Source organism: Nannospalax galili, unplaced genomic scaffold, assembly GCF_000622305.1.
Source record: "Nannospalax galili isolate Female #2095 unplaced genomic scaffold, S.galili_v1.0 scaffold503, whole genome shotgun sequence".
NCBI lineage: Eukaryota > Metazoa > Chordata > Mammalia > Rodentia > Spalacidae > Nannospalax > Nannospalax galili.
In genome coordinates this window covers 308932-326040 of record NW_008349770.1, presented here as the reverse complement: position 1 = coordinate 326040, position 17109 = coordinate 308932, and the positions used below count along the sequence as shown (strand labels likewise).

The 17109-nt window shown below is 48.9% G+C and overlaps 1 protein-coding gene across 4 annotated transcripts in view; it reads right to left on the bottom strand.

Annotated features, from left to right (window-relative positions):
- Window positions 1-15515, bottom strand: part of Ripor2 (RHO family interacting cell polarization regulator 2) — a 98566-nt gene extending 83051 nt beyond the window's left edge. For all 4 annotated transcript variants that reach the window (XM_008847083.2, XM_008847084.2, XM_008847085.3 and 1 more), the window contains exon 1: window positions 15277-15515. The gene's annotated coding sequence lies outside the window, so the exon portion shown is untranslated. The remainder of the gene's footprint in view (window positions 1-15276) is intronic.
- Between the last annotated feature and the right edge of the window lie 1594 nt (window positions 15516-17109).

The window sequence follows — 17109 nt, the reverse complement described above, 5'->3', positions numbered from 1 at the left end:
TCCTTTTTTTCCTGAGAAGGGCTTATGTAGCCAAAGCTGACCTTGAACCCTTGATCCTCCTGTCTTCACCTCCTGAGTGTTGGGATTACAGATGTGTGCTGTCACACCCGGCTTTCTTCTCTCATCTCTTACCCTTTTCTCTTTTTCTTTTTGTCCTTTTCAGATAGGCTCCCCCTGTAACATCGGCTGTCCTGGAACTTGCTATGCAGACCAGGCGGGAATTGAACTCACAGAAATTCGTCTGCCTCTGCCTCCCGAGTGCTGGGATTAAAGGCATGTGCCACTATACCTGGCCTAAAATAAATTTCTTTATGATTTATTAGCAAACGTCTGATTTGCACACTTATTTTATTGCCTAAACACCTGGGAGTGGATAATAAATTTCTCTGGCAAAGGGGTTTGTGAGTGGGGGAGGTTTCGGACGCCTGTGCTAGGGCGTCATTTTCTGGATTTTCAGTGAACACCCCAGGCAGTCAGCTGGTGCGACCATTTTCTTATTTGAAGGACACATTCATGCCACATGTTTCCCGAACCTCATCCCAGACTTTGGAATTGAAGCACAGAGGGCTCTGAATGTGCGTGTTGAATATATCCAGTGGGATGAGCAGAATTCAAAATGTGAACCAGGCGATGTCTTTCAGAAATGACACACATTCGCATAAGAATGCATTTTGATCCTAAGGAGGGACGGGGTTTTTCTCTGTACCAAAAATACATCTTTTGGCAGGCTGGGCCTGTTGCTGTCAAGTCAGCAGTGTGGGTGTTCCAGTTGAGAGCAGATGCCCAGCAACTGTTCAGACGTGGGTATTCAGGGCAAGGGCGGAGGGACACTGTGTGGACAGGTGGCTGGACACAGCCAGCTGCTGTACCCCCACCTCTCTGCCACCCGCCAATGTAGCACTGAGATTGCTGTGTGATGCAATTAATATTCGCAGCAGGAAAGGGCAAGTATCAGATTCACCAGCTGTGTCGTCCTGAGCACTTCCAGCGTCAACACATGCGGAAGCCTCATCATGATGGATGAAGGATGCTCTGCTTTACAAGTGTATCTAGAGCTTCTCTCCTGACTAACAGAGGGCCTCGAGTAACACAGAGGAGGGTGTCCCAGCCGACATCATCCACTCAGGGTAGGGAAAAATGACGTGACGAGTAAAACAAGGAAGCGGTAGTACTTGAAAGGTTAAGAACACACACACATTGGGGCTGGAGAGATGGCTCTGTGGTTAAGAGCACTCTCTTGCAGAGGAACTGGGTTTGAGTCCCAGCACCCCCATGGCAGCTAACAACTGTCCATAATTCCAGTTCAAGGGGATCTGATGTCCTCTTCTGGCCTCCACGGGCATTGCATGACACAGGTGCACTTACACACATACAGACAATACACTCATACACATAAAAACAAATAAAAAATTTTTTAAAACGAACACAGCCCGGTGTGGTGGTGCCTGCCTTTAATCCCAGCACTTGGGAGACAGAGGGAGGCAGATCTCTGTGAGTTGGAGGCCAGCCTGGTCTACACAGTGAGTTCCAGGCCAGCTGTAACTACAGGGAGACTCTGTCTCAGAAAAAAAAAGATACCCCACAAAATAAAAAAAGAACACACATATATACATATGCACACATAATACATATATACCCATAAATATACATGCACACACACATGCATACATATGTCTGCACATGCACACATACACATACACTGCACACATAATATAGACATGTGCATACACATACAAACACATATATACACATGCACACACATACACGTGTACACATAACACACGTGCACACACATACATACGTGCGCACATGCACATGTGCACACACACAGCTGTGCGGCATGTCCATCATCAGTTTGCAGCCACACACTTGCCATGACTCTTTTCTTTGGAACAATGCCCCCCACTTAGCTTCCTCTTCTGTAAGACATTGACCTGCAACATTTGCACCCTGATTTCTGAGGACCAATAGGAACCTTTGAGCTTAAATCAAAGCACAGAGTGTGTGCTCAGACACACGGGTGTTTGCTTCTCATGTGGATGTGCTCAGACACACGGGTGTTTGCTTCTCATGTGGATGCCAGTGCTAGAGTCAGTGCTAAGGAAGGAGGCCTCACCTCCCAATGGGAACCAGTTGGCTTTGCCAACAAACTTGGTTTTCCTAGAACCTCAAGCCTCAAGTGACAAATTCTGGCAGAGTCATGAGACCGTTGAGAGCTTGTGCCGCTCTCTCCGGGTGGGCTCCCCTGTGAGGGGCTGTGGGGCAAGGGCAGCCATCTTTAATACACTCTGCTGATATTTGTTTAAAACAAAATCTGGTCACAGTATGCAATTTTGGCTTAGATTAAGTTATATCACTTCCCCCCCACCCCCTCAAAGAGCACTTGAGAGGCAAATATAGACGCTTCTTTTTCTCTTTATAATATTGCTTTCCACTGCTATTTTTAGATCCTTAGAGAGCTTGAGGGAGAGATAAGAAAACAGAGAAGACTGCAAGCCCATGTTGTCTTTGTGATGTTTAGGGATAGCTAGCTCTGCTAACCTCCTTCTTCAAGACATTCCTTTCGTAAGTCATTCCTAGGAAGCTGTCCTCTAAGGAACTGCTGTATTTTGTGTATCACCTTTCTGATAGCAACAGCTTGAGTAACCAGGTACTGGTTCCCCTTTCGCCTCCCTACAGGGAGCTGACAGCACACCACGCAGCTGACCTTTTCACTTGTTCACTTTGGTGCTGGGGATCAAACCAGCACTGCCCACTCTATTCCAAGGTGTGGCTGCAACCTAGAGGGTTTTGTTGCTGTTGTTTGTTTTTGTTTATTGAGACAGGATCTTGGTACATAGCCCTGACTGGCCTGGAACTTGTAATACAAGACCATGCTGGCCTCGAATTACAGTCATCCTCCTGCTGGAAACTGCAGGTGTGCAGCACCAGTTTTTATTTTATTTACTTACATTTTTAAATTAAAAAAAAATATTTTATTTATTATTTTTATTTCTTATGTGTATGAGTGTTATACCTGCATGAGGGTAAGTGCACCTGTGCAATGCCTGAAGAGGACAGAAGAGGCTGTTGGATCCCCTGGAACTGGAGTTATGGACAGTTGTTAGCTGCCATGTTAGCTGGGATTTGAACCCAGGTCTTCTGCAAGAACAGTCAGTGTTCTTAACTGCTGAGCCATCTCTCTAGCCCCACATTTAAAAAATTTTAAGGAGTATTATTTATTATTTTATGTGTATGAGTGTATTGTCTGCATGCATGAAAGTGTGCCCGTGTTGTGCATTGCTGGGCAAAGGTCAGAAGAGTGTGTCAGATCTCCTGGATCTGGAGTTAGATGGTTCTCAGCCATGATGTGGGTGCTGGGAACTGAACCCAGCTCCTCTGCAAGAGCACCCAGTGCTCTTACCTGCCAGGCCATCTCTCCAGCCCCACAGGACCAGTTTTTAGAGCGAAAGTTAACCAGGTCATATACTCTCAATATCATGGTTGGGCACAAAAAGACTTTCTCAGCCTGACTCAGGTCATCAGGAAATTCCCATCTGTGGTCCTTCATGGCCTCACTCTGTTCCAGCTGCTTGTTTGTTTTAGACTTCCGGAGTCACTGCTTCGTGGAGGTTCAGGGATGAGGGGGAATCTAGCAGTAGTAGATAGATCATGACTCCAAATCCCCCAGGCATCTTGAAAAGGGAAACCATCATCAATTCCACCAGGATTTCCTCACAAATTATACCCAGGCTAACACAGAACTCACGAAAACAACTTCCTTTGTGCCGATTTGAAAAATGGGAACTTCTGGAAAGGATCAAATATGCATTAAGTTGATGCATCACCACTATTGTTCTGGAAATAATATTCAAATCTAGTCAGTCCCAATTTGAGAACTCTATTTGTGATGCAAATCAAAGGGGGAAGAGCTTGTGCTCCACAAACCAGTGCAATTTTGAATATCGTTTAGGCTGGTTATCACTTTAAATCTTTTCTGATAGAGAGGGGAAATCATGCGTGCATTAGCAGATTTGACAGTATTCATTTTTCTTCGACTGCAGGTAATTATCCTGTATAAGTCTCGGATGCATAAATTAAAACCGCAGGAATTAACAATGGTCTTGCTTTCCTACATTCAGTAATTAAGACAAAATTGATCAAGGGGTGCTTTACATGTGGACATAGAGCTGATAATAAGTCTTGCATCAAAGGAAGGGAGGGATCCTTTTCTTCTGATTGTTTTTCTCCACTCCCCTCCCCTGCTGTGGGCTGCTTCAGATCTCCTAGGCGAAGGCATGTGAGAGACAGTCTGGTGCTACTGATGTGTCATTGTTTCCTAGGATGCATTAGACAAAAAGTGTCTATTTCATTCTGTGCCCTTACAGAGCACCTTTGCAGGCACTTGGCTGGAGTAAGGGACCTTTCCCCTAGATAACATGGGAAAGTTTAGTGGTTGCAATAGACTCCTGAGCCTGTTAATTGTCTCCACATCAACAGAGAACCTCAGCCCACATGGACAGTCTGAGATCTGAGCTGCCAAGCCAAAAGACCTGGCAGCCACAACCCAGCTGAGTTACCGGGAGCACTCCTGCTTCCTGAGCTTGCTGCCGGCTAGTTGCTGTGGGAACTGGAGCTCTGCCTTTGGAGAGCATGGCCACAGCCTGGACTCTGATCCCACCTGGCCTGCCTGCGTTTTAATGATTTTACAAAGCTGTAATTTCCTCATCTATCAGATGAGAGAAGCAATTCCCTCAGGTTATCGAGAGGATTTGATGAGTTAATACACACGCCTGGCACATCAGAAACACTATTGAATGATAGCTGTTATTATTGGTATTACAGATGAGCTTTTTATTTAGATTGGGTGTTTCGCTATAGAAGATTTATGTCAGCATTCAGCACGGAATATGCATACAAAGGTGTTTGCAGGATTTGTATTTATCACGTCTTTCTTTCCTTTTTCCCTCCTCCCCCTCCTCCTCCTCCCCCCCTCCTCCTTTCCCTTCTCCTCCCCTCCTCCTCCTCCTTCTGCTCCTCTTCCTCTTCCTCCTCCTGCTTTCCCTTCTCTTTCCCCTCCTTCCCCTCTTCCTCTTCCTCCTTTCCCTTCTCTTTCCCTCCTCCTCCTCCTCCTCCTCCTCCTCCTCCTCTTCCTTCTTCCCCTCCCCCTTTCTTTCCCTTTTTGGGGATATTTTGGGGAAAGGTTTTGCTGTGTCACTTGGACTGACTCTCAAATTTGCTGTTCCTACTTCCTTTGTCTCCCGGATGCTGGGATTACAAGTCTGAGCCGCCATATCTGGCTTACAAAAGCTATTTCTAACCATATATAGAAACTTATATGGGGCCTGGAGAGATGGCTCAGCAGTTAAGAGTGAGTCCGTTTCCTTCAGAGGATCGGAGTTTGGTTCCTAGAACTCTCACTGGTGGCTCACAACCACCTGTTACTCCAGCTCCAGGGGGATCTGACCCCTCTTGGCAGGCACCTGCACTCGCATGCACATACTCACAGACACACACACATACACATAATTAAAAAAAAAAATCTTAAAAAATTGAAATGCGTATGCATGGTTCAGCCAGATTCCCCCACAGCTGGATTATAAAGCAGTAAGACATGTCTCTTAAGGGAAAACTGCTAATTCCCCTCACTGTGCTTCTGACCAGTACCTCCAGCTTGATAGCTATATTCACATTTAGGGGGGCATCTTAGTTAAGGTCACCCCTTAGCCTCTTCTTGTTATGGTTGTTGTTATCTGTCATCAGCAGGGAGGAGGCATTTTTTGCAACAGAAAGAAAACCAGTTGCACCTGGAATCTTCTCACTGTGAAGTCATGCATACTGAAGTTCCCCCAAAGAAAGATAAACATCACACCACGTGTCATTGCCCCCCCAAAGAAAGAGGCCCCCACCAACAGCACACCACGTGTCATTGCTGTCCTATTTTAGGGCATAGATCATGATGACAAGATTCGAAGGGCAAACTTTTTTTGGATTGCCATGGAAGTCTAAGAAGGAGCAGTTCCTGATCATTAGGACAGGTTTCCACGTACTAAACCAAGTACCCAGCTGAGTGCATTAGACAGTCAACAACAGGAAACAGTCACACCTCGAATCCCCACTGAATTTGGTTTCCAGTAGGTCATATAGTTCAGTTATTGAAGGAGGAGAGCCAGGCAGAACAAATCAGACCTCCTTTCCAGCTCGGCCTGGTTTTTGCTGCCCAGGCTAGTGAGGTGGGTGGAAAGTCCCCCAGGGAAGAATCAGAGTCAGCGCCCACCCAGCCTCTTCTACAAACAGGCTTTGGGATCTTGGACAAAGAAGTTCACCTTTTGTGTTTCTTTTGCAACAGGGTCTCAGGTATCCCAGACGGGTCTTGAACTCCCTACTTAGACAAGATGACTTTGCATTCCTGACCCTCCTTGCTTCTACCTCCTAAGAGCTGGGATCACAGGTTGGACCACCACACTGGGCTTATGTTTCCCACTTCATGAAGTGAGAGGCTTCGAGGCTACGTTACAGGTTGTTCTGTGGTTTACACGGACGACGGGCCAGGGAGATGGCACAGTTTGGGACAGGGAGAAGGCACGGTTGGTACAGTGTTCACTGTGTAAGAAGGAGAACCTGAGTTCAGATCTCCAGCACCCACCTGTACAGCTGGGTGGGGCATCTTGTGCCTGCAATCCCAGCACTGTAGAGGCTGACCGGAAGATCCCTGGGGTTTGTAGACCGGCCAGTTTGTTTACATGGAGAGCCCCAGGCCAGTGCGAGACCCTGCCTCAAAAAATAAGGTAGAAAAGAGGTTGAGGAAGACACCTAACGTCAGCCTGTGACCTCCACACACATACGTCCACATGTATGTGTACACACGTACACACACGCCACACAAAATAAACGGGACAACAGAAGTAGAAGATTTAAACTGTGAAAATCTAAGGGCTCATCATTGGGACTAAATATTACTCACATGCCTCTTAATAAGACCATGAACTTAAGGTGGAAAAACACCACACTTAGGCAGCAAGAAAGGAGCCAGGGATGGAAAAGAAGCAACAGGTAAGGGAACAGAGTGGGACCGTGGTAGGGAAGGGAGGCTGGAACTAACTGTGCCGGGGGTAAAGTCACTGCTGCTCTAGTCTTTTTCTCCTCTTTCTGTCCAGGTCCTTAGAGGGTCCCCAATTTAAGGACACACCCCAAGTAAATGTTACAGGACAGCTTGACTTTTAAAAGTTCTTTGGAGGGAGCTGTTTGGCATTGGACAGACCAGTTGGAAATTCATCTGCCTCTTGCTTCTTAACTGCCTCCTCCCCAGAAAACCAACTGCAGTCTGCAGCAATCTGATTCTCAAGGAAACATCAAGAATGAACTCGGGCACAATGGCTCACACCTGTAATTGCAGCACTTTGGGGGCTGAGGCAGGAGGATTGCCATGAGTTTGAGAGAACAGCCTGGACTACAGATAGAATCTTGCCTGTCTCAAGGGGGGAAAAATAGGAATGAGTTTCTTAGCCAGTAGTGAACTGGAGGGCATTAGGCCTGATTTTTATAGACCACTGTGGTGTTATTTGACTCACAGGAAAGACATCTAATAAGGGCAGGGCAAGGCTCTGTCTCCATTGGCCTCTCTCTGCAACTGTTAGCATGAAGCTGTTTATTGCCAGGTGAGCAATCACAACCACAGTGAGGCAGGACCCACAGACAGCTTTGGTCCAGGTCTTCTACCAGTCAAACAGAGCTGGACATTAAGGACTGGTGCTGCCGAGGGCTGACCGGCCCTGCTTTCCCTTTGTGTAGGCCCAGGTCTCTGCAAGGTCAGCTAGCTGGGGCTTCCTCTCAGCATGGTGGTCTCAGGACAGGTGAGATAATTTACATGGTGGTTCATAGCTCTAGGAGCTGTTGCTCCAGTCAACAAAGTTGAAGTTAAATTACCGTTACAGGGGCGACACCCCTGTGATCCCAGGGCCTGGGAGGATGAAGCCGGAAAACTACCATAACTTATGGCCAATGATTTCAAGGCTAGCCTGGGCTATATAGTAAGATGTCAGAAAACAAGCAAATTATATATATATATTTAAAAATATTTTATTTATTATTTTTATTTTATGTGTATACATGTATAGCCTGCATGTAGGTAAGTGCACCCATGTCCTGTGCAATGCCTGAGGAGGACAGAAGAGGCCGTTGGATCCCCTGGAACTGGAGTTATGGACAGTTGTTAGCTGCCATGTGGGTGCTGGGATTCGAATCTGGGTCTTCTGTAAGAACAGCCAGTGTTCTGAGCCATCTCTCCAGCCCCGCAAATTATATTTTTTGATCCAGGTGTAAACCAGGCATGGCACTACATGCCTACTATCGCAATACTCAGGAGGCTGGGCAGAAAACACACACACACACAGGAGGCCTCAGAAAACACACACACACACACACACACACACACACACACACACAGAGCATTTTGAAGGGAGAGACACAGACCCTCAGCTTTCCCACGGGAGGAGGACCAGAGTCCTCTCTTGTAGGAAGATCTTGGGGGGACAGAGATGATGCTGAAGCCATGCTTCCACAGTTTATGGACCACATGAGTGCACTGTGGCTCAGGACAGAGCTGTAATAAGTCAGCATTTGTCTCCAAAACTTCTGTACAATCTGCTTAATCTCTAGACAGTAACTTCCCCAGCCCTCTGCTTACCAGCTGAGCTACCGAAGGTCCCCCTACGACAGTGACTTCTAAGATGGTTAAGCAGGCAGCCACTCAAAGCCTCCTTCCGCCCACTCTCCTTGGTGTCTTAATGGTTTAGCAACATTTGTTAAACTTCCTAAAAATACCAGGCATTCACTTCTGTTCCACCAAATGCCACCATCCCTCAGTGAAGGACAGTTAGAGCACTGGACATACACACCTGTGGATCCCAGGAGCCTCATGTTCTGGTGGCAGCTGCATGGGACAGGCTTGGGTGGATTCAGTGTCACATTGCCCCCCCCTCCCCTCTCTCTGGGTACCTTCCAGTACTGAAGTTCAGAAACTGGAAACACCATTTCCCAGAATTCCCTGCAGCTACCCCCCCCCCCCATGTGGCATTGGGGCTGTGATTCAACTTACTCATGTAGCGGGAGGGTGCAGGTGTGGCTTTTCTATGGCTGTCTTAATGAATGACTGTAAAACACCAGTACACGCTTGTGAGTTTACAGTTTGTTATGTGGGGCATCGCAGTCCGAGGTCCCGGAGATTAGGACACGGACATCTTGCGAGAGAGGAGCGTTATTTGCCTACTGCGCTGTACATCTACCATCCCCTCCAGCCACCACATGAAGTGTCTGGCTTTTCTGTGGTGGTTTCCTGGTGGCTGTTTCCTGGCTATGGCTGCAGTAGCCTTACTCTGGAGCCAGCAGCCCCTCAGATCAGCCGTGAGCTTTGTGATGCTAAATCCGACAGTGTGGCCATTTGTAGCCCAGTTTTACATCTTGGTTTATAAAGTTCAGCCTGATGGGTGTTTGCTTAGCCTTCAACACAGCACTATAGCCTTTCCTGACCCAATCATTTTACAAGCTGTTTTTACTTTGACCTTTCTGACGGTTGGGTTCTGTTCTCTGCAGCTGGACCCGGGTGAATACTGGGTTCCCTGTGTGTGTGTCCAGCACCTGAGGCCCACCTGTCCCTTCCCACGCTCCAGTTGTTTCTGAGGATGAACCAAGAAAGACAACAGCGGAGGAGGACACAGACCGTTTCCACGTGACTAAATGCAGCCAGCAGTCTAGGAACTGACCGCATGTACGATCCCGCCATTCAAGGGTTGCCAGCTGGCAGTTATTCCAGAATCTTCATTTAGGGTAGGGCAATCTTGAACCCCTGCCTCTCAGCAGGACACCCAGTGTGGGAACACATAAATCAGAAGGGAGAGCGTTAAGGTCAAGGTCATTCCATAAGTTCTTATGTTGCAAAATGTGAGGAAATCAAATGTCACATTAGGATTAACCTCTAGGGAGCTGGTGTAGCTCAGAAAACTGGCATTATTCTTTCTGCTAAGGGAGGAGGAAAGCCTGGGCTCGGTGTTCTGCTGGGTGTCACTTTGTCTTCTGAAGGAGCTCTCCCTCCTCCTGTCCTTACCTCCCTACCGAGAGCTTTCCTGGAGGATGAAGACCTACACAAACAAGTTTCAAGAGAATGTAGCCATTGTTTCTTCTGTTCCTTCCCGAGCGATCTGCCTCTGGAGGATGGGAACAGTCCAGGGCTGCAGAGGGAGCCAGGGTCACTGAAGCCCAAAGGCAATCGTCAGCACGAAGTGGAGAAACGCATTGTTTTCCTATACTAGGGTGTTTGGTGCCATGGCCGTGACCCAGCCTTGTTCTGATATCACCATCCTTAACTATCTCACAACCGTTCCCATGAGACCTTCCTGCCAGTCCTGACTTTTCACTGCTCTAACCTTCACTATCTTCAGACTTGCTCTCAAATTTAGGTTCACAGACTTCATTAATGTTGGACGTTTACTATTGGCTAGGCACCAGGCAGAGAAATGAACAAAACAGCCCCCTGAGTCTACAGGGAGCTCCTGGTCTTCCTGTCTGGTAAGCCTCCTTTCCCTTTCCATTCATCTGTCCTAAGAGATGTCTCTTTACTTCATAAGCACCCTGCATCAGGTATTTTGTTATCATGACAAAGAGCTAACACATGGGACAAAGCAGGACCTGTGGTTGCCCACAATACAGCTGTTTCTTCCTTTCTACTAGATGGTACTTGCTGGATGGTATAATCCATATCTTACGCTTATATGTGAGTGCGTGCATATATGTATGTGCATCACATGCATACCTTATGCCCACAGAGGCCAGAAGAGGATGTCAGATGCCCTAGAACGAAGTTATATGTGGTTTTGGGCCACCTATTGTGGGTGGTGGGAACTGAACCTGGGTCCTCTGCAAGAGTATTCTTAACTGCTAAACCTATCTGTAGTCTTTCTTATGCTTTTAGATTGAATGAGAACTCTAACTCTGGCCAGATCTCCAAATACTTGCTCAGGGAATATATGTATAAGCTGAACAAAAAAACACCCCCCAAACAAACAACCCCCCCAAGCCCCCCAAAATGTAGTGTTCCTTTAAATAACACTGTAGGCTTGGACTTCACATCCACCTCAGAGTTACAAGGGATTGTTAATCAGTTTATATATACAGATTATATAACAATGTAAAAATATTTAAGCTGTTTTAAAGAAGCATGAAGAAACATTCCCTTTGTTTAAGGCTCTCTCCTTGGTCTGGCTGGGAGCTCATTTTGGTTTTATGGAAGGCAAGATAGAAAAACTAAATCTCATTTTCTTCCATTGTTGAAAAAATTCTAATTTCCTTTTAAATTAGCATAATGAACACGTGATGGCGTACACATTTCACCCCATGGTGCCCATCAGTGTCGGGAAAGTAAAGAACGATAAATAAGCCAGACCGGTTTCTCTCTCATGGTGCTCTGGCTTGCCTTTGAAGGGTGGCAGACCTACGAGGAGCCACGTGAGCGTCTTTTCCAGATGGCTGCTACATCACCCCATGGTGCCCATCAGTGTCGGGAAAGTAAAGAACGATAAATAAGCCGGACCGGTTTCTCTCTCATGGTGCTCTGGCTTGCCTTTGAAGGGTGGCGGACCTACGAGGAGCCACGTGAGCGTCTTTTCCAGATGGCTGCTACACGCAGAGAAACACCTATTATTTTCAGGGAATGTTTTCAACCCAGGTGAGATGAGCTCATGATGACCAAACCAAGCAAAACCCTGGACCATTGGTCCGGAAAGGAAGCCTGCAGCTTCAGAGAGCGGAGGTGCAGAGGAGGGACCTCAACTCGTGGGTGTTTCTGAATCAGTTCATTCAACACAGGATGAACTGAGTGGGTCTATTCCATGGACTTCATGAAGGCTTCCATGCCCATAACAGTGAGGTTTTCATTTTCAGAGGGAGGATGCTGTTTTGAGAAACTGAATGTGATTCGACAGGCTCAAAGCAGGACTCCACTGGGATGGCTAGGTGCAGCCTCCCCAGCCTTTCCCTTTTCGGAACAAATCTTCCTAATATTCACATTGTGGGCTGTTTACTTGACAACTGCTCTAAGACACCATTCCACAGCTCAGTTTGTCTTTGGGGAACCAATTACTTGCTGTGGGTTGGCATATCGGTGCCTCCCCTCCCCACCCCCACCCATTTCTCTTGCCCTATTGTCTGATTTCAGCTGGTATTCTTTTCTGGTTGAATAGCCACAAACACAAGCTGTCTACCCCCCACCCCTCCAGCTTCCATTGGTAGAGGAGAGAATAAGCCCAGGAAGATCTGTCTGCAAGCTTGAAGCCCTGCTCAGAGCCACCCGGCCACAGGAAGCCCAGATGGAAAGTTGAGTCTGCCATTGCCCGAGGAGGAGCACCCACTGTGCACTTAAAAAGATGTTCATTTCCACCCTACTTCCCCTCAAGGAAGCAAGAGGCTGGTTTTAGATGGCTTACTTCTTTCCAGTATAAAAATAAGAGCTTTTTAATTTTTTCCAACCCATTGAATGCAGGCTGATAAAATAAAGCACTTGTTTGCAAACTCTTCAACCCAAGGGACTTTTGTTTGCATACTCACCATTGAACATGAAATCCAAAAGTTGTACTGTCTACACCCCACAGCTACCCTTGTCTATGTTTGGGTCTCTTAACAGAAGCAGGCTAATATCATGAACTCAAAACATAATAGACAGGAACTGGGGCGGGGGATGGTTTAGTCAGCAAAGTACTTGCCACACAAGCAGGAGGACCTGAGTTTGATCCCCAGCACACATGTAAAAAGCTGGGTGTGGTGGTACATGCCTGTGATCCAAGGCTGGAGGAGCAGAGACAGGAGGGTTCCTGGCGCTGCCTGGCCAGCTAGTTTTTTTTTTTTTTTTTTGAAAGGTATATTTTCTTTTCTTTTAAAAATATTTTATTATCTTATGTGTATGAGTGTATTGCCTGCATGTATGTGAGTAGACCCATGTTGTGCAATGCCTCAGAAGTTAGAAGAGAGCTTCAGATTTCCTTGGAATTAAGGACAGGTTGTAGTGCCATGTGGGTGCTGGGAATCAAACCTGGGTCCTCTGCAAGAGCAGTCAGTGTTCTTAACTGCTGAGCCATCTCTCCAGCTCCTGGCCAGCTAGGTCTTACTGAGGCAGTGAGCCCAGGTTTAGTTAGAGACCTTGTCTCAAAAAACATAAGGTGAAGAGTGACAGAAGAGGATACTGATGCTGACCTCTGGCCTCCACATGCATGTGCACACCTGTACACAGGACCACATATACAGGCGCACACACATGCACACACACATATATACATACAGAATACAACAGAAGGGGCTTAGTTACATCTAGGAGGAGGCATGCTGGGGGTATCACAGCTGGTCTGTGGTTCACTCTGAGTAGGGATGGTTCCCTGGCACGGTCCCCTCCAAGGACTAATTATGAAATGCTTATATAGGCATAGCTCCCATGATTCAGATGCACAGAAACTTCCTCCAGGGACCCCTTGACTTCTCCAGGTTACCCTTGAAATGGGACAGGTCCCTCCTCTGCTGGAAATAACTCTATTCTGTAATTAATAAGGGAAGGGACCATTTCTGGAGCTTTCATTTGGGTAATCAGAATTCTAGGCAGGCCCTTGGTTTTCTCTCTTTCTGGCTTGGCATTTCTTTATGTCTATACAGAGGCTAAAATATTCAGAGCAAAAATCTCACATCAGCGGGTCAGAGGAAGAGGGAAGCGACAGTGATCAGAGGTCCTTTGGAAAAGCAACACATGCAGTATGCTTTGACTAAACAGATTTCTCCAGCGCTCTACAGATGTGTGGCTACAGTCAACTTTTGGACAAGCAAGTGTATTAACTTCTAGGGCAGAAAAAAATCTTTTGGCTGTGTACTCCATTGATGGGGCTGCTGAAGGCTGGAGGGGGAGGCTCTTCTCTCACTCCAAGGAGTCACACCCCTGCAATTTGTTCCCATAGAGGGAGATGGCTACTAGACGCTATACAGTGAATTGCTGGAGACTCACAGTGAGGACCCTGGTTCTCTGAGGGAGTGAGTGCTGGGCCGACCTCCACTGGGGTGACTGCAGCTAGAAGACTTCAACTGGAAGACTTCCGTGGTGCTAAACCTACTGAATGGGAGACTCGAGGCTGCTCCTAAACCAAGAGATAAAGAAGGAATCCTGGGGTGTGGGTGGGAAGGAGAAGCCAGCAAACGTGATTTGAAAAAACAAAAAAGATGAAATGACTGTCAGGAAACAATGGGGCTGGTGCTCACACTTGTGTAGAAAGCAGGGTGCCGGGAGGGTGTGTTTCCGGCCCCATGTGTTTCTAAGACAACCACATAGTTTTCCCCGTAGAATGCTGACATCCCTGTCACCCCTGCAACATATAGATGTCCCGAGACAAGAGCCCAGAGGCTGCGGAGCTCGCTTTGCCCCACCCCCACCCCACAAAGCCAGCCGGCTTTCCCCTCGTTCTCCGGCTCCGGAGGGAGCTGTCACTTTCTCAAGTCCAGCCTCCCTCACACCTGGGTGTGCTCGGTGAATTTCAGCACCTGCTCTCTTCTAATCGGAGGGGCCTGTAGCACAGTCCCCCACCCCTTGGGAGGAAGCTAGATTACAGCCTCCGGTAACAGAGCTACGGAAGCCCAGCTTCTCCGGCGCCCTTCCACACGCCTGTCCCCCAGGTGTGGTCCCCTACCCCCATCTTTCCAGACACGAGTCGGTATCAAAGCAAAACATTTCTCCTTGCTTAACCCTGTTCTCCATTCTCACGACCCGGCTGCACCGCCCCATTTGGAGGGGCTGGGTTCAAGCCAAGCCCCACTGCCCAGCCTGGAGGTGGTCCAAGCGGCTGGAGCCCGCGATCCTTCCTCCCAGCAGGATCTCCCATCGCACCCGGGTGCCCCGAAATCGTTCGGTCGCCGGGGGTTCGCCCAGGACCCCGCTCGCAAGGCGCTCACACCCCGGCGCCACCTCCACCTCCCAGGCCACCGCGACCCAGTCCTGGCCGTGCCCCAGCCCCGGCCAGGGGCTCTAATCTCAGCCCGTCCCTCTGCACTCCGGACACCCTTGGGTTCTGCCAGCGCAAAGTGCGTGGCCCCTGTGGCTCAGCAACTTCCCTCTCCTCTCCGCGGGCATCAGACGCCCCGATTCTCCACGGCGGAGGAAGCCCAGACGCCCAAGGGCTCTTTAACGCGCTCCAGTCCAGGACACCCGTTGGCACCGGACCTCACCCGGGTGAACGCAGAAGCAGGCGCAGAGGGGAGGCACCGACAGCGCGCACCTACCTGCAGAGACCCTCCTTGTGCCCGGGACGCTCAGCGCAGGGTGGCACGCGCCATCTCCGCACCCACGCGCGCCCGCGCACTGCTCGGCACCCCCGGCTCCGCTGACAGCCTGCGGCGCTCGCTGTCCGGGGCAGAGCGGGAAAGGGCCGCAGGTGACAGTCGTGTCCCCACAGCAGCAGCCGAGGCGCAGGGTGAAGTTGCGGGGCAGCGGGCGCTCGGTGGAGCGGGCGGTGGGGAGGAGCGCACCAGGGCTGGCGCGTCACGCGCGGGGAGGGACCGGGAGGGACCCGGAGGGCGGGTACAGACAGCTGCTGCTCGGTGCTGGGCCAGACTCCCTGAGCCTGGTGCCTGCCTCCAGCTGATCGCCGAGCTCCAGAGCGCGAGCTGGTGGCGCGGCCTGGGAGTCATCAGAGTCATCAGAGGACCCGGCGAGTGAGAGCAGAGTGGAGGGTGGAGGTTGGAGGATACCTCAGCGCACACAGGAAGGGCCCTTGCAGCCTTTTGGGACTTGAGAAGGGACGTGTTGTGCCAACGATGGGGGGTGGGGGGCGCAGCTCTTGGCTGGTAGGAGCTGAGCTGGAGAGAGCTGCTGGGTACCAGCTCTCAAGGGCTTGTTTGGACAGAGGTCTCGCAATGCTGGGGAAAAGCACAGTTTTTGTTTGTCTTTTCAACTTTCTTTTGGTGGATTTGATTATACATCGAGCTTTCAAAGTGTGGGTGGGTCTGACAGACAAAAACATTCCATTTAAAAGGGCTCTTTGAAGCTGGGTGTGATGGCTCACTCCTGTAATCCCAGCACTCAAGAGGCTGAGGCTGGAAGGCTGCTGGGTTCAGGCCAGCCTGGGTTACATAGTCATAGGCCAGCCTGGGCTACTGGGCTCATATGAGACCCTGTCTCTAATTTTGTTTATAAAAGGGAAGCATATGGGGCTGGAGAGATGGCTCAGCAGTTAAGAGTACTGATTGCTCTTGAAGAGAATCCAGGTTCGATTCCTAGCACCCACATGGCAGCTAACAACTGTCTGTAACTCCAGTTCCAGGGAATCTGATGCCTTCTTCTGACCTCCACAGGTATTGAACAGCACCGGTGCACTTACCCACATGCAGGCGATACACTCATACACATAAAATAAAAATAATAAATAAAAGGAGGGGTGTAAAAAGTGTGTGAGGTGGGGCGTGGACAAGGATCCAAACCCAAAGTCTAGACTCTGCCTCCATCCTCAGGTAGACATCCCTGGCCAGGTCTCATCTGTGAAACCAGCTTATTATTGTGTAGTTAGAAAATGTAACACCGAACTCTTCTACAAAATGCATGTATTGATCCAGCCATTGGAATCAATGAGCATACACCTTGACCAACAGGGACCCGGTGTCAGCACCTGGCAAACACCAACATCCAACCACGGCAAAGGGGCCGCATCCTCACCCTTGCAGCCCAAACATAGCTGAGTCGGGTGTGTCATGACTCACCTTAGGATACAAGGCTACCGAGGCTCTCGCAGCGATCACCTGAGCACTGCTCACATCTCTGCCCTGAACCACGGAGGACAGCTTGAGTAGAGCCTTCACAGTCTGCCCTTTACAGCTGCAATGCCCAGAGACGCTCATCCTTCCCTCTGCCCTTCTTCCATCTCAAAATACCCCATCAGCACTCCATCTTCCCATACAGACACTCCTTCCCAGGAGAACATGTGCCAACCATCTGACATGACATACCAGTGTCCCTGGCAAGCTCTGGGTGTTCTGCTCAATGAGACTCTCTAATGGGCTTGCTGACCAGAGTCCACCCTTACAATACTGACATCCATTTGTAGCTTTCTTCTCTCCTCC